The following is an 18595-nucleotide window of genomic DNA, read 5'->3' as shown; positions in this document are numbered from 1 at the left end:
TACATCTAGTGGATTGTTGTATGTTTATTTACCTAAAATGAAGCCAATTTGTGCTGTTGCTACAAGAAAAACTGTCCTGCAATTGCTGTACATACAGGAGTTTGAGTCCCCTCTTAAATTATAGCTTGTGAAAGACATCAAAATGTAATTGAATGCATTTAAAAACACATTTGCATCAATCAAGAAAACACTTTTGTGTTCATTGTTGCAACAAGAGATTTTTTTCAGCCACCAAAAGTGATATTATCCTCATCCTTTACTGCCTGTTCTCAGGATGAAGAACCATAGATTGCAGGAAACAGAGGAAGACACATCTGGATGCAAAATTAAAGGTTCAAGTTGCACCAAATCAATTTTCCCAACAAAGAAATTGACCTGTGAACAGTGAAATCTGGACTGTTTCCAGTCTTTCAAATGCTGCAGAAGTTTTAGACATGGATAAATAAATTAAAAATAATAACTATATGCATAGCTAGATACTATAAGGGATACGTGATAAAACATAGGCAAGTGGAAGAACTGCTGAAAATATGTGTTTGATCACCGAGTTGTGGCTGCTTTTCCTCCTTCTCACCAGCAGGTGGCATTCTGTTCCATGCTAGCACAGTTTTCAAGGAGAGAAAGAATCAGTTACAGGTAGGTAGGTAGGTAGATAGATAGATAGATAGATAGATGAGAGAAGAGAGGATCAGGAGGGAGAAAAAGCAAAGGAGAGTGGGAAAGAAGGGGAGGGAGATGAGGAAGTAAGGATGGATCCAAGGTGGGGAGAAACAACAGAGGAAATACACAATGAAAGATTGGTGAGACAGATGGAGGGAGGAGGGAGAAAGACAGCGGATGACACCGGCCTTTCCTCACAGCTGGAGATGCTCAAACACAAACACAGACAGAAGCATGTGAACTCAGGCAATCCCTTCCTCTCTCCATGTGTGCAAACATGTTTGTGTGTGTGTGTGTGTGTGTGTGTTGGAAGCTCATTTGATGTGTGCCATGGCGATTTACACTGGCGATGTTTGCCATTGATATTTGTGGTCGATAACAAACTGCCTTTTCGATAAACAATGAGATGTGATGCTGTAGGAGAAACACCACACAGGCGACATGGGGTGAGGAACAAAGGCGGGATTTGCTGCAGAACCAGAAACCTGACTGGTCATTAAGAGTTGAGTGCACACCAGAAGAGCAGAAAGAGAAGAGATGATGGGTAGTCTGAAGGTATAGTAGATGCAAAACTGGTGTTAATAGTCTGCCAGGGTACAGACTCACACCTTTCTTACTAATAGACAGGATGCCATAATCCTTGTTAAACACACCTTTCCTTCTCACTGCAGGCATTATGAGAAGGTTGAATTAAGGCAGAAAAACCCTGAATTTTAATAAAAAATCCAGTGACCAGTTTTTCTATGTTTTTGTTTAATTTTTGACACCCTTATATGTCTCCACACCACCAGGAAGCCTGAAAAATATAGAATTCAAAGGGCAGCGCATGCCAGACGGTATATGTGCAAATTAAATTAGTATGGAAGTTCATAAATACCACAAACTTTTGAATGAGCACCAAACAAACCCAAGCTGTTATCACTCTGCAAGCCAAGATTTCTGCGCACAGTGCACCGGGTCAGGGTATGAGAGTAGAATACACTTTGAGAGCACGATGATTTTGTAAATGCTCAGTTTGCAATCTGCTTTCAGGATTTTGTTTGTTTGTTTTGAGAGATTTAAAGGGCTTGAGAGGGTTCTTGCCAACAGGTTTCAGAAGGAAAAAGATCATGGATCGCACTGGGATGTAGCCTGATGGTACTTAAAAGGCGAGGTTTAACAGGATGATGCCTCACAAGTCAAATCCAATAGAGTTTACTCTGCTCTTGGTTGGAGTTAATGTGCAAGGGATTCAAAATCTGCCAAAATGTGTGCACATCTTAGACCAGTGGCTCTCAACCTTTTTCATGTTATGGACCCCTAAACTGATACACATCGGGTCAAAGACTCCTGTTTGATAAGATTAAGCTTCAGAGACCTCTGTCTGAAAAGATTTTGGTTGTTGGATATGACTAAAGCCTAGTTCACATTACACGATTTTCACCGCAATTTTGACGTCGCAGAGGATCTTGAGAGCCACCTTGGGTCGGAGATGAGTCCGCAGATAGTCTGCCACGAGGAGTCCTCATGTGAGCAAGCCTACAAGCAAGTCGCCCCCTCGTCTGTGACTGGGACTGGATATCTGGCATGCTAGAAAACTGGAGAAGTGTGACACTACTGACATAGAGCATCAGCCAATGAGAGGCGGGATACGTCAGCACGCAGGAGGACGCAAGAAATGTGAGGAGAACAAGCCGCAGGGTTGCCAGGTCCACTTATTACCTGCGACTTTGGGCTTGTTTCTAAAGTGGAGTTACTTATTTGGGCTTGCTCTCTAAACGTCACCTTTCTCTCTATATATATCCATCTAATAAGTTATTTAAACGCATGATAGTCGCTTCTTTTGGGCTTGTTTCCATAGCCCTGGTTGCTTGTTTCTCTCCCAAGATCTGGCAACACTGAGCTGGCAAGCAATGGCGGCGTCCACAGGACCATGGGGAGCGCGTTGTGTTTGGACACAGGCCCTGGAGGCAGATCTGATTCAACACTGGGAAGAATATCCATGTCTTTACGATGTGTCGTCTCCAAGTTTGGTGACGTCACCGCGTTATCTGGGGCTCGGTGGAGAAATCTTGTGGTGTGCACACAGGTTGTAATGCAGTTGGCGCAACTCCAGCTGACAGAAACACACGTCGCCAGGTATGAACACTCCAAAGATTACAATAGTTTCCGTGACACAAAATCAGGGCGAAAATCGTATAACGTGAACTAGGTTTTAGACCAGAATTTTATAGTTGTCAATTCAGGTGAGGAGATAACTGTGGAGGAAGTGAAACCTACTATCAGAATAGTCACTCCTATGACTCACTTATATTTGGTTCACTTCTACAGTGAATTAGATAGTGAAAATTAACTGTTTTAATAAACCCATTTCCTTGGGACCCACTGGAACTCCCTTGAGGACCCTTGGTTGAGAACTACTGACTAGTCCTATTTGCACAGGACTAGAATTACCTGGGAACATTAGCTCCCAGATATGATGTGCAGTCATTTCTAACTTTCTAACTCTACACAGCACCACCAGCGGTGACGTACAGTGTTAACTTCCTTTTTCTTTTAAAAGTGGGTTCAATAAACAGAACCAGTTCTGCCACACATTGTCATGTTTTCCATCTCATCATCATTCAAGAGATTGCTGATTTATTTGAGCCTGCTGTTTCTGTGAAAAGATCTCCATGCTGCGTAGCGAGATGAGCCTCCTGCACCAAAAATACTGTCCAAATTTTCACTGATAATTGCCAATGCAGCCTCCACAATTCTCTCAACCGGGACAGAGGCAGAAAAGAGGCACCAAGAAAACAGAAAACCTAAATACAAACCAAAATAACTGAAATTCCAATTTGCATGGGACTAAAATATGACCTCTGTGTTTGGCAAAAATATGGTAGGTAATTTGCAGTGAATGTTATACTTAACAAATGATGGACATAACAGATTAGAAGAACTAAGATCAAAGATGACCTCCACCATCATTACAAATTAATGGCGGGCCCCCTGGAAATACCAGTCCTGTGCGCATATGGCTTTAGACGACAGTGAGCAAGGGAAGCGAGGGTGCTCTCATATATAGTTACACCATTCTTCTTGCTTACTTAGCACACTAATGACGCCCATGAGTCTCAAAACTGTTTCCATGCATATAAATCTGTTAAATAAACACTGTAAAACCTTAACTTGCTGACTAATTAACTGCTTAGATTTGTTGTATTTCCGTAGAGGCTTTGTTTGTTTATTAATTTCCATAGAAAAACTATCATTTCAGGTGAGAAGCATCAGTGAAATGTTGTGACCCAATATCACAGAAGCAGCACAGTATCCCTAGGAGTATTGGGCAATTCTGCAACAATGCCAGTGTTCCTTGTAAATGCAGGAAGTAGTGTGGAGTGTAAAGTAAGGGTGTGGATGTTGGCGTGGCGCCTGGAGACCTGCAGTTAATGCTTATCTGTTTATAACTATAATCACAATCTTAACCAAACTTGAACTGAGTGTTTCAGTTGGCTAACCTTAACCCCAGCGTAAACATAAAAGCCCCTTTTACACTGCCAGATTTTTCGCGAATGTTGGGCCATTTCGCCGCCAAGCTGCAAGTGTTTAGACACACAGGGCTTGATTGACGAGTCGATCCGAGGTGCCCAGTTTTCTGCCTCATAGTGTAGTCATATTGGTGGAACCCTATTAGTTTAAACAGCCCGAGGTGGTCTTTCGCGACGGGAGGGGCTGTTGTTGACTTGTGGGAGGAGCTGTTGATGACGCCGCATGTGCGACCCACTGGCGGTGGATAAACAGGAAACAGCTGATAGCAGGAATTAGAGAGCAGCTAGTAGCAAGAGGGAAACGCAAACCTGACAGACACTGTAAAGATGAGCAACTGCGGAGACAAAGAATTGCGCGCCCTCCTTGTCCTCGCAAACGAAGAGGCCATTAACCGTCAGATGACGGGGACGGTGAAGGACGGGCCAACTTACGTGAGAATCGCCAAAGGACTGACTAGCCGCAGCTTCCCTCCCACGTCACTGTTTACGTCACATGCTGAGCTACATGCTTTGTTACTTGCTCACGCCCCCCATTGCCCTGAAAAAGGCACATTCTGTATAAACAAAAGTAGGTAGGCGGCATTTTGCTGCACTCCCCGATTTTGTTTTTATACTGTCAATGCTGAAAGAAGACTGATTGGGCTTTCCTGCAAATTTCCACAATTCCTATTTAAAAAGGGCTATTGTTTATTTGCCATAACCACAGTCTTTTCCAAACCTTAGTAACACCATAGTTAGAAAAAAAGGTAGAATTGGATGTAAAACAAACAAAAAAAAAATGACACCATTGAATGTAACCTGGGGTTGTGCAGAATTGTCCAATGCGGTTATTCTTGTTTGATTTAGTTGATGAAATTTCACACTTTTTTCAACTTTTGCCGCAACGTTTTGACAATTAACTTAAAAGGACAGTTCACCCCCAAATCAAGAACTACATATTTTTCCTCTTACCTTTAAGTGCTATTTATCATTCTAAATTTTTTGGTGTGAGTTGTTGAGTGTTGGAGATTTCAGCCATAGAGATGTCTGCTCTTCTGTCGTCAAAAAAATACATCTAAAAACTCAACACAATGGAACTTTTTTTTTTTTTTAATTACACCCACCAACAATGTCACTGTGCAGGAGGAAGCGCACAAGCACCATTGAGCTAGCAAGAGTTACAGCTCAGCCAAAGAGGATGTCATTTATGTTTACATCTTGTGCTGTCAAGAGCCCAAGCCTCTTGTACATAAATAAATGCATGCTTCCTTCTGTGTGGTGATACGGTTGTCATGTGTAGTTCTATAGAAAGAAAATAGTTTCTACATAAAACTGCTCACAACAAGGTCTGTGGATTATCTTGAGTAACTGGGTCATGATTTCTATAGAGACATTGCTGCTGAGTTTTTCAAAATATTTTTTTGGCACTTTAAACACTACAAGTCAATTGCCATCTAGTTCCATAATACTTGAGAGAATGCAGACATCTCTACAGCCGATATCTCAATCACTCTGCAACTCACGCCAAAACAATCTAGATTCCTAAATAGCACCACAGAGGAAGACTATGTATTTTTGCTTTTGGTGTGAACTGTCCCTTTAAAGTTTGTTCTGCATCTAGATGGAAGCATACCTTGAAAAACTTTGCTTCTAGCCTCTTGGTTAAAGTTTAGAAGCAAAAATGGAAAGCAAAACAACCAAAGAGTGTTTTCATCCATGTACCCATGACCTGCAGGAGCTGATTCTCTGTTTGTTAGTCTACAGCAGCTTTTCAAATCTCCCACAAGCAGGTTGCTTTAGTGGTGAGTCAACACACCCACTGACACTTCCTGTCTGTCCCGGGCTCAACACATCCTCATCTGTCGCTACACACAAACACACACACACACACACACACACACACACACACACACACACACACACACACACACACACACACACACACACCACCTCCATCCATTAAATTCCATCTTTATCTAAAATGCAGCTCGATTTCCTCATCAGCGAGTCACTGTTGGCTTCTACTGGGGTTGTGGAATATTTATATGAATTATCAAACATTTATATTGTTAAATCAATAGCCCGGGCTTCATATTGTAACATTGCTTTTTAGATGTAAAAATGAGTGGGTGGGAATTCACTGGTGCACACAGGCACACTACAGCAGACCTTCACTCCCGCTTAGCTCTATCTGTTTCTGTCCATTTCTCCCTCCATTGCCTGGCAGCAAAACACCCCAAATCTGCAGATATATAATGCTATTATCTAAGTGACACTCAAGTGGTGAGAAATTGCTACTGTATCACATGCAATTTAAATGAAATTGAAACAACAATCCTTGTCTAAAGCGCTCCATTGCTCTCTCTTATCAAACGCTCCAGTGTGTGGGCTGTATTAGCCATCAGAGAAACACATTGTGCCCAAGGCCTGCACTTAACTATCTCTTGCTGATACACAACATGGAGAAAAAAACACACACACACACACACACACACACACACACACACACACACACACACACACACACATATGGATACACAGATTCATGTACCACAAAAACACAAGTACCCTACTTAGAGGTTGCTTGTATTTTTGAACAATGTGATTGCTATTATTCTACGTCACATGTCACAGGGTGGGTACATAAACCTTTAAGAATCTGCAAAGTAGACGAAGCACATGAGACCTAACAAGAAGCATTTGTTTTGGCACATTTGTCTTAGTTTATTAAAACAAGGACTCTGCAAAATGTGTAATAATCACTTCCCGCATTCAAATAATGTGACCCTTGATTTTAGGCCAAATGTACTCTGGGGTTGTGTGAGTATATACAGGATTAGCATCTACTTAGTGGCACCAAGCTGTTGTCCAATTTTTTGGAAAGATCAAGAAATGAATCTATAGATTTATATCAGAAATCCTCAGATGAAGGTAGAATAATGATGAGCATCTCATGGAGGGTGAGGACCAAAAATCCAACGTTAACATTATGGAAGGGACTCTAAATGACCACGAAGAGATTCAAAGCAACCACAAAGGAAAACCAAATGACTAACCCCCCCCAAAATTACATCAATGACACAAAATCACGAAAAAAATAATTACAACTACAAAGAAATGCAAAACAACGACACAAAAAGAGGCTGAACTGCTATGAAATCCGTGTGTCTTGCTCCTATGTAGGCGCAGTGGGCAGCCTTTTGTATATCTGTGCCCAGGGGCCCATTGTCTGATAATCCGCCCTACGGATTACGGATTCTACGGGGTCAGTGATGATTAAGAGGGGTTACTCCTGTAGTCTTATACATTTTTTTTTTGAAAACCCTCTATTTTTATCTTTAATTAATTCAGTAACCCATCCATGATCGTATATATGAAATATTAAAATGTAATATATTTGGGGTTTGCAGAAATGTCTACATTTTAATATTTTCTTCTGACAGCCCGGCTTGGCTTTACTTGGTTTTGGATCAGAACATCATTTTGCAGGTTTATCCATAATAATACTATTAACTAATGCTTTTCCATGACCAAATCTCAGTTTTATGACTCTCACATGAACCTCCAGCAAAGAACCAGAGAAGTTGTTTAGAAAATGGTGAGGACACAGCTGACTGTAATCGTAACAATAACCACTGAAATGGTGCTGGAGAGAGCAGTGAAGACTGAGCCTGGTACTGCTGTTCACCCATCCATAAAATGCCATTTTGAGAAGTGAGCATTTTTAAACTTACGGCTGATTGAGTGGCTGCCTCAGACTTTTTAAGGTCGTGTTACCCAAATGTTTTTGACATAAAATATTCCCAAGCAACTCAGTGAGCTTAAAGAGAAGTTTCGCTCCAAAGCCCTGCAGCCTGAAATGTAGACTTTGATGCAATATGACAGGATATGAATGAACGCTGCCATCAGATTCAGCTACTGAAATTTGCTGCCACACACAAACACAAAACAATTTACGTTTTCACCCTGCCCGTTCCTATCCCTGAACGCCACACACACGTGCAGTTAATTTATAAATAGCAGCTTCAGTGTTGGAGGGAAGGCAGGAGGCGGGAGGGAAGACAAGAAAAGAATGCGAGGATGTCAGAGATGGTGGGAACAGAAATAAGAGAGGAGGGTGGGCAAAAAATTAGAGGAGAGGAAGGAAGGAAGGAAGGGAGGAAGGAAGGCTGGAAGCAAAGGAGGGAGGAATGAGAAGGAGGAGGAGGAGGAAGTGATAGGAGTGTTAGCAGCCTGCGGAAAAGAAGAGGAGATTTTAAAGGTCTATATACTCCCGAGGGAGGCCATGAGTGACACTGAAACAACTGCCTCCCTCTCAGTTTCTCAGAATCCTTCTTTCACCTCCTCCTTTTAATTTTTTTCTTAATTTTCACCTTCTTTATAACCCTCCTGATACTCGTCTTCTCTCCCATCACCCTCCTTTGCTGTGTGTTAACCACTTCCTTTCTTTTCTTTCATCCCTTGTGTGCTCGTCCTTCAGCCCTTCATCAAAATACTGCACTCTGTATACGCCTCCAGTTAAGACGTACAGTAGTCTCTCAGTCACTTTGTTTTTTTTCTTTTCACAGCCACTCTGTCGCCTTCCATCGCAGTCTGTTGCTCACTTGTTCTCTGCTACTGTGCCAAATGAAAAATGCCCCTGTTGCTTTGTCCCTCCTTTACAAAAACACCTATTTTATCCCAGTGCACCCCCCTCCTGTCCTTTTCTTCCAACTCTGACTCACAAACGGCGACAGTAATGCGCCCTCTTGCATTCACCAACTCTGAAAAGACAAATTGACTCGACGACATTCGCAAACACACACACGCACACACACAGAGAAAACACAAATCCATAAATACGAGCGAGCGGCGTGTGGCCACCAAGCACTAAAAAGACCACTAAAATTATGAGTGCACAGAAATTACTGCAATCAGCGAGCAATTATGATGAATAAAAAAGGAATGATTATAATCTTAGAGGCTAAAAGCTTCTTTATTCCTTTCAGCAAGGCACTTCAGAAAAGAGGTACGAAAGCTGGAGAGAGACAGAGAGAGAAAGAGAGAGAGACAGAGAGCAAGTAGGGAAGAGAAAAGGAAAGGTGAGAGGGAGAAAAGAGAACAAGCTCCACGAAGATCGGCATAATTGAATAGCGTTGCACATTCAAGCTGATTTTATGTAAAACTATGTGACAAAATGTCCCCACTGCACTGGGCCCCTGCAGTGAAAATTTGGAAGGTATAACATGCAATCTTTGCTACAATGTGAGTCAGCAAACAGGATAAATTATCTAAAACTGAAAAACAGTCTGCAAGTAGCCTGAGATGACATGAGTTTAATTAGAGATTGTATTTTCATTTCCCAAAGTTCTGACTTTAACAATTGTGGACAAGTAAGATGATGGAAGAACTTTACGTACACATTGTTGTTTACACCATTTTCTTCCGTGTGCCTCCAATTGCGTTACAAACTAGAAGGGCACTCGGAGAACGCAGACCCCTCTGCTATTCCCTGTCTCGCAATATTGAAGAGATTCAAAATATTCACTTTGCAGCAAACTACTTTTATTCATGTAGCTGGTTAGCTTATTGCTGCCACTGTGCACTACTTAGGCTGGGCGTGCACGGGAAGCGAATTTGCGTTTCCTAGAATAGCGAAGGTATAACTCACCCTGATCTGCCTTACTCTGCCTCCGATTGGCTCATCCTGACAAACTTACCTAACCCTAACTAATTTCACTCCTGTTGCCGAAATCTACCCAACCCAACCAATGAAGGCGACGCTTAGCCAACCAGAGAAAGACGTTCATGCCTTTGTTTTCTGGAAATGAGCACCACTGGATGATCACACTGTTAGTTCTGTCAGAATTGTTAACACCGCTGATAGCACCATCCCAACCTGTGGATGCAAAACTCCCATCCTGTGATTTCCACCATGGTGACTGTGAGCCAACCCCTCATTGACACTGTTAGCTCTATCAACACTGTCGCCATTCAGTCCCTCCAGGATTTCACAAGCTTCTTTTGAGATTGTTGGGGCCTGAAATTTCTGATTTCACAATGCATGTTGTGATTTTTTAAAGAGTTTTTCTTTTTTTTTTTTTTTAAATAATTGTAGTGATAAGTGAACATTACAAAAACCGTGGCAACATCTAAAATTCAAAACTTACTGATATGAAGATTCAGTGTTTACAACAGAGTTAGAATCTATTTTTGATGGTGAGGGGGCAGGAACAGCTGATAGCCGATGATCAGCTGTTGCTCCTGTAGACACAATATGAAGGACCATCTCTGTGGGCTGCTCTCCTCCTGCTCTCCCTGCCCAGTAAGCACGAGCTAACACAACAGCAGCAGCTAACATCCGAGCTGTTAAGTAGTCCCAATCCCACACAGACACCAAAATGGCTCAAAATGGTTATTAAACTGGTTAATAACCATTAATAACCAACACAAGCCACCTCCATGTTTGCTTGTGATGTCCAAAGTGAGAGCCACGTGTAACCCTGGCTATGAATAATACAAATAATTTGTGTATATGCCCCATTAATAAGATTCCCTCCAACATTGAATGGGTTCTTTCTCGGCTCTTGCTACACTGTCTCAACAAATTTAATCAAAGTGAGGCCAGTAGTTTTTCTGTAATCATGCTGACAAACAAACACACAACGCGAGCTGAATACACGACCTTCTTGGCCGAGGTAACAAGCACTCCAGGTAAATGTTTGTTGTGGATGTTTAATATTAGCCATGGGTAAAGAAAAATGTTTTCAGTAATATTTTATATTAGTGTAGTGATCTCTGTGCCGTGTTTGAAGGCAGTTGCACCGATTTCTAGAGAACTCCAAAGACAAAGTGCTTGTTTAGAGTCCTTCATGATGTGTTTGACCTAATTCTAACAGAAAATACACTTAGAAAAAATACCGTAAAGCACTTTATCACAATTTGAAACAGCTACTGGTGATGCGGCCAGCGTTTCATTGTCCATTTTTTTGTTGAGTTTTTTTCTTTTCTCTGTGGAGGACATGAAGTTGCATTGAGCGTGGCTGCAGTACAAAGGAGTGCTATGACAGAAATTGTCTTAATGATCTAAGACATCAATGGTAAATGTCAGGATTTCAGTATCAGTCCCTTGCTAAAGCTGCATTGATCGACCTACAGACAAACCCTCCGGGGCTGATTGAAGATATTCTGTGTAAGTGCGTACAAGTGAGTGCGAGAGAGCGGTGGATTTTTCTTTTTAATGTTTAAAGAGCAATTTTAAAACAAAAGAAAAAAAAGAGGGCAAAGGATGTGAAGGATCAGAAATTATGTGCCAATCGAGGACGCATCGGATGATGACTTGGCTGACGAGAACAAGTGGGACAGCGGAAGAATCATAAATAATTTCAAGGCAGCTCCATCACTGTGCACTCAGTGTAATTAGCCTTCTGAGACCAGACAAGAGCCATCCAACCCACGGCTTTTTGGTTCGGGTACGTGACGGTTTTGAGCAGCCTGCGGAGAAACAAAACACACACGCACAAACACACATGACGCGAAGCAGGTCTGATGGGATCTTTAAAATCCCATTGCATGGCACGACTCTCTCCCATACACACACACACACACACACACACACACACACACACGTGCAAACACACACAAGCTCAAGCGCGGCGTGACCTTTTTGAATAAATCTGCCTATCAGTGCTCTCTGTGTTTGTGTGACAGATATCTTTGGATATGCAACACTTCACAACCTTATCTGTAGCCAGAGTTCCCCTTTCATTTTCTGACAGCTCTGTGTGAGAGTCCTTTCTCCCCATATGTCTCTACCCACTTAACAGATTAAAATGCACACACACACACACACACACACACACACACACACACACACACACACACACACACACACACATTTTGCTATTTGCTTCCCCAAATAACATGGAGGGTTGAGAGGGGTGGGGGTTGGGGCTGGGGGTGGGGGGGGAGTGAAATGGCATTGCTCTCTAAATGATCCAGAGCAAATGAGTTTATCTCAGAGACAGACAGCCCCCAAACCATTCAGGATCAAACTAGGTCATACTCAGAGAGAGAGAGAGAGAGAAAGAAAAGAGAGGGAGGCTGGAGGAGAAGAGAGGGAGAAAACACAAATGAGGAGGGAAAACACATAAAGAGGAAGAGATGGAAGAATAATAAGGAGAGAGAGAAAAGGAGGAGTTGAAGAGCAACCCCGGCTGAATTTATCTCCTCTCTTCAGTCTTCTCTCTCTGGTCCCCCTCTTGCCTCCTCTCTTCTGTCTGTGTAAACACAGTGAAGCTGACATTTCGAGTTGTCCCCTCTCTTAAAAGAGCTGTCACCTACCTCGTCAAATTACATCAAATCACTCGGAGGAGGAGGGGGGAAGGGGGAGAAGGAGACGAGGAGACGAGGGGAGTAAAGCAAGGTGCTTCAAAGGAGGTTTTTCAACGGGACCGAGAAGTGAGGACGTGCTCTGTATGGAGTGGAAAATCTGCTGTTTAAACTAACAACAGAGTGGATTGTTTCTTTGTGGCGGCACTTCAGTAGTTTAAAGAGATTAGGCCGCAGTGTGAGTACAGTACCATGTCAGAACTTTGCTGCACTTGTACTGGGAGTAACATTTGAAGATGTTTAAGTGATGCGACTTATTGTGATGACTAGATTAACTTCCAAGAAGGCCCCAGGGGTGACAGTGAGCTCAGGGCCCCTGTTGCCTCAACCACTCTACCTGCACACAATAGCATCCTAATTACATATTGTCGAGACATCAACTGCTATCCCTGTTGTCAAATGCTATGTGGGCCGGGTTTACTGCATGCCAATTAGCCTGTGGTAATTTAATTGAATGACATGACTTTTAAACACAATATCAACTGATAATGGCCTTAAAGGGATAGTTCGTATTTTTTGTCCAGCTTGAAAGAGAGCATAGAGCGTAATTCCCCATCAGAAATGGCTGCCTGACAACAAGGCAAAGTTGTGAGCATATTCTAAATGTAGCGTAGGGTTCCACCGCTGTTTTCGATAATGAAGTATGGCAGCTTTGACGAGAGCATAGACTGGAACCTGAAGCTGTTGATTGCTTCTCTCTGGAAAGGGCTGTTTGACAGCAAGGTAAAGTGACGAAAATATTCTCAATATAGCGCAGTCATTTATTTTTTTAAGTGTGGATAAAATATGCTTCGCTGCTCCTCCCATACACAGCAGTACATCACTTTGCATCTGTGGCAGTACTCCTGCGTGTATCTCCAAACTCAGTGTGCCGACTGCTGTCTACTGTAGGTAATACACTGACTTCGAATAAGGACCTCATGCAACCCACTTCAAATGATACGAAACATCGCTTTAAAAGTACATTTTTACCAAGCTACAATTTTGCTCAAAAAAAAAAAAAAAAAAAATAGATCATGTATCAGACCCACTGAAACTGATCCCTCAAGTCAAGCAAGAGTGTGAGAGAGTGTTTTATCGTCTTTTAGCTCATTGTTTGGTTATATGGCTCGAAACTTTACTGTTTTGGTTGTTGTTTTTGGCCTTTTTAGCAAAAAAATGCCAATTGGCCACCAACTTTGTTTTAGGGTGTGATGTGTTACAAGTCTATCAAATGAATGAAAAGAAAGATCTGTATTGCCCATGGTCATTCACTTTATGGTAACAACCAGGATTTGATAAGTGGAGGTTTTTCCTCTTGTTTCTGTAAAACACATTGAACACATTAAAGGCAACTGCACCCTGTTTAAGGCACTGTGCTATATTTTGTTTCATTCTGTATCTCACCCTTCCTCCAGCTTACTTTCTAAGCTGTGAATGTGCTGAACAAGCAGTTCCATCAATAAGATCTTAAAGTAAGTTTTAATAGATTTTAGGAGAGTTGGAAAGTACTGATGGAAGGAAGAGGGTGAAGGTAAAGCAGTGCATGTATTTAAAATAAATGAGAATTAGAGTTATTGAATTTCAGTCTCAGCTGTTGAAAAGATAAATTATTACCAGCCGCCTTAACGTGGTACTGCAGGATTAATGTACTGCAGGGGGTACAGGCTTATTGTTTTCACTTTTTATTAAAACCTCTGTGTATTTTCAATGTTATCTTGTATTTCTACTAACTGTTCCCACTTTTGATTTATTTTGAAGCTCAATTTCCACACATATTGCACCTACAGTGCCCCGGGCTGACTGAGGGAGGGAGATCTCTGGATTTTGTCTTCCGACATTTCTTGTGTTTTCTTTCCCTTATGTCCCAGGGATATTTATCTTTGTTTTCTTAGAGAGCTCAGGTTGGGTCAGGAACCACTGCTGTTATGAGCCTGTAAAAACACACTGAGGCATTGCATCTGATATTGGGCAGTGTAAATCTTTAAAAATGAGTGAAATCAGATAAAAGAAATTGAAAATCTGCACTGTTGTGCATGTTTACACTTTACAACAGCTAGCTCAAAGGTCACTTCGACAGAGTTCTTGTTTGGTTCAAAGTCTAAATTTTGAACTAAGTTCACAGTCCTGAAAAATGTAGCTGTTTATGATCAAGTAATGTTTTTTTATAAAGTAAATAAAATCCTGCGATCATCATTCACTTGCAGATATTAAGCAAGACGTTGGTTCCTCAACTCGGTACATCATTTCAAATTTGTTGCAGAAGTGGCTGACATTCAGACGCGTCTCCTCTAACCAAAACGTAAAATTTACATTAAAATGGTTTTATAAACTGGCTTCAGCAGTTCTGAGCTTCTTTTGTCTGCAGATGTTTGGTTGTGTGTTTTGTAAGTGTAGAGTAAGAGTAAGTGACACGTTCAAGATCATAAGTTGCAAACTCATGCGTCCAATTCATCGTTCACCAAAAATATGAGGATTAGCTGTGAATGCACAATACTGAAAATCTGACTATGTTAATACCACTTTAAGAACATTTGAGTTGAATAATTTATGGTTAAATTCGATCACCAGTTGATAACCGGTACCAAAATCTACAATCCATTGAAAACATGTGTCTCTAAGCTTATCATTTCCTTTTATCAATGCCGGCATGTTTTTCTAACATTTTTGTATGCAAAGCAATGACATAAAACCAATGCATCTATGTTGCTAAAAACTTCCAACAAGAAGGTCCAGAACATGTCTTCATTTCACGAAGAAAGATGACAACAGTGCTGCTTTCCATGTCTGTAAAATGATCATTCAAGTTAGGGTGTAATCACTTGTAATATGCTGAAACATCTCTTGATGCAACATAGGCTTAAATTCCAATATGCTGTGTATTTGACACTACACATGACTGCCACTGGTTCCCAATTGGGCAGCACGTCCGTGAGCAAGGGTACATATCCTGTTAGCACCACGCAGGCAGGGTTAGCAGATTTTTTTGGCTAAGAAAACCTAAATGAAAACAAGTCCTGTACAGATATTCTCTCACTTCATCCATTTTAAATGACAGACAGACTGTTGCTATACTGTGTTCAGACACAGAGACAATTAAACAGTTAAAACCTGTGTAGGCCTACTATTTTTCTACATAGAAAATTTCTTTAGGATTCAATAAGGGAACCAAGAAAGATTCGGACTGATAATCAGAATTGATAATGTCATTAATATCAATAAAATCTTATCAATTCCTGTCCCTAAATAATCTCATTTAATTACTATTCTAATTACTATTCAATTTTTGGAAGCTTTCTCTGTCTCTGCTGCAGAACCCAAATTTGATTTCCCCACGTAGGTTCACAGTGCTGATGAAACAGGATGCCAGTTGCCAAAACTGTCAGATGAATGACTGTGTATAACTTCATGCTTCCAAATTTCTGGGTTATTTCTACCAAATGAACAGAACTGCAAGTGTGAAATAACGTTGAGTTGCTACTTTATTCTAGCAAAATTAGCATATCAAAAAATTGCAGACTTGAAAATAAGTTTTAGCTTTTGTACTCTCAGTAGTCCAGGTTGAGTAATTTCTCATCCATGTCAGGTTGATAATGAAGAGATCAAGCCCCAGTCACACTGAATATCTGACTCTGCGTTTGCCAACTGCACATTCATCCACTCCTCTTTAGCTCTTTCACTCTGGCAGGTGTGAGAAAGAACTCTGGAGTCAATTTGGCACTCAATACCTGCTGGCTGAGCCGCACGGTTTAGAGGTTAAGCTACTGGGGGTAATACCTGCACGAAAATGTGAGAATGCAAAAGTGGGTTGTAATATTTGAAGGACTCGGGGTGCGCTCAATTTCAGCCTCGCCAGAAACTTGGAATGGCCTCGAGAGTGGAGGAGAGATCAGTCATATCAAGCGCTCCCTGGGTTATTTCAAGCGTTTGGAATATATTCAAGTGCTATTTTGCCCAGGTCTGCAGCCAAGGGAACACTTTTAATATTCAACCTACTTCACCGCTCAGTTCACTCACTCCTGCACACACACACCACATGTCACTTGAAGCCACTTCAAACACACTTCACGCTACAACTTCAAGTCCCACAGGCCCAAATCGGGGTCATGTTCTCCTGACAGCCAATCATCACGCCTCTGAGTGTGAAGATGTGACTGTGTGTGTGTGTGTGTGTGTGTGTGTGTGTGTGTGTATGTGACTCCCTATCGCTGGGACTCAGATCATGTTTATATGCATGTGTGTGTGTGAGAGAGAGAGAAATAAATAATAGAGCCAATCGTCGACAGCCAATCGTCAGTCATTCAGACAGCTATTTAGACACCTGGGTGCCCCGGCAATGCCATGGCAACAGCAGCTGTTACCAGGTAACTGTGCATAGGCAATGAGCTTGGGGTGTAGGCAAGAGCAGGGAGGCATTGTGGGGGAAGCAGAGGTCAAAAGAGGGGCTCACGTGCTCACACACAGGAGAGGATGGAAGGTCAAACATGCAGACAGGTGGCGTGTGAAGGTTGGAAGATTCAAATGCGTATCTGTGCACAAAACACACACACACACACACACGCACACACATAGAGTGTAGGCACAAACACACACATGCATAAACATGAAGACAACTACCTAAAAGCCCATAAAATACACAGATTAATGCAGAAGCTCAAGCATAAATGAGGAAAACACACTCACACACACACCGGAGAGACCCTGCAGCAGATACTCGGAAAGTTAGAGGACTAAACACAGCCACACACACACTGTGAGAATTACACCAACAAATTAAGAGCGAGCTCACAACCATAAAACATACATATTTGTACACATGCACTCAGTTGAGCTGGCACACTTACAGTTAATACACTGTACAACCATATGGCATACACACTCAGTGATTCACACAACCACAAACACATCTGTATACCCACACACACTGACTAATCTTCTCACCCTTTTAGATGGTCTGTTGCATTTAAACTGTCTGGGGACTGGGTATTACACTGATGGCTGCGACAGAGTGTGTGTGTGTGTGTGTGTGTGTGTGAGAGAGAGACACACACACACACACAGAGGGGCCATTAGAGAGAAGAGGACAGAGATACAGTGTGTGTTTGTGGGTGTGAGTGACATTGTAGGAGTTGACATGCACACGTGTAAACATCATGTCTAGATTTTTGGGTTGGTTGGCATGTTTTTTAAGATTATTTTTGGGGGTTTTGTTGCCTTTATTATAGTGCAGGAGATTGACGGGAAAGGGGGGAGAGAGGGGGGATGACAAAGGGCCGCAGGTTCGATCGAACCAGAGCTGCTGCAAAGGCCCATATGGAGCGCCCATATGGAGCGCATGGTCTACCATGTGAGCTCGAAGTTGCTCTGGGTGGCGTGGGCAGATCTGGGCTTTAACCTCTCTTCCACTAGCTTCTGTAACTCAGTGCAATCTCTCATTCAACATTCATTTCATATGAAAAGATGAAGTGTGTTCTTACGGTGTATTTTCCTGTGAGTCGAGCCTAACATGTCTCACCATATAACTGACTGGGAGTAGATCTTTTGGTGTTTTCTTTGCCATATTAACTTATAACCAGGGAGAACAGGAGGCGGGTACAGTCTAGTACTCCATACCAGTAAAAGGTTCATAGAGTTAAAGTTGAGAGACAATGAGCGACATTTTCATCCATTCAAATGATCCATCATCTGAGCTGGACAAATATTGTTGCTTTACTTTGTGTGTGTATGCAGCCTGCAGGGACTGTCAACTCTAAAAATTTTTTATATATATATATATATATATATATATATATATATATATATATAAGGTAAATGTAGTAGTATAATGTTTTCTCTGAAGCAGAAGCACAAGCACACAGTAAGTACGTAGTATTCCATTAAGCTGCATATTTTGAAGTGCTGTGGTGGCCTTTTGTAAGTTATTTTTGGGGACAGTGAGTAAAAATAGCAACATAATTCAATTTTTCATATCTAAACATTGTAATGAATTCTATAACTGTTTGGGTCCAGGTGTGTTGTTCAGGACCCAAAGGAGTGCAGTGTTTAGTGTGAAGTTGTTTGGAGTTTGGAGTTGTTTGTCTCGAGAAAGCTAGCAA

The 18595-nt window shown here is 41.7% G+C and overlaps 1 protein-coding gene across 2 annotated transcripts in view; it reads right to left on the bottom strand.

Moving 5' to 3' along the window:
- Window positions 1-18595, bottom strand: part of pvrl2l (PVR cell adhesion molecule related 2 like) — a 438280-nt gene that overhangs the window by 15652 nt on the left and 404033 nt on the right. The gene's annotated exons all lie outside the window — the stretch shown is intronic.

Source organism: Epinephelus fuscoguttatus, linkage group LG17 (genome assembly GCF_011397635.1).
Source record: "Epinephelus fuscoguttatus linkage group LG17, E.fuscoguttatus.final_Chr_v1".
NCBI classification, from domain to species: domain Eukaryota; kingdom Metazoa; phylum Chordata; class Actinopteri; order Perciformes; family Serranidae; genus Epinephelus; species Epinephelus fuscoguttatus.
The sequence above is the reverse complement of the archived record's forward strand: the minus strand, read 5'-3'. Positions and strand labels throughout refer to the sequence as shown.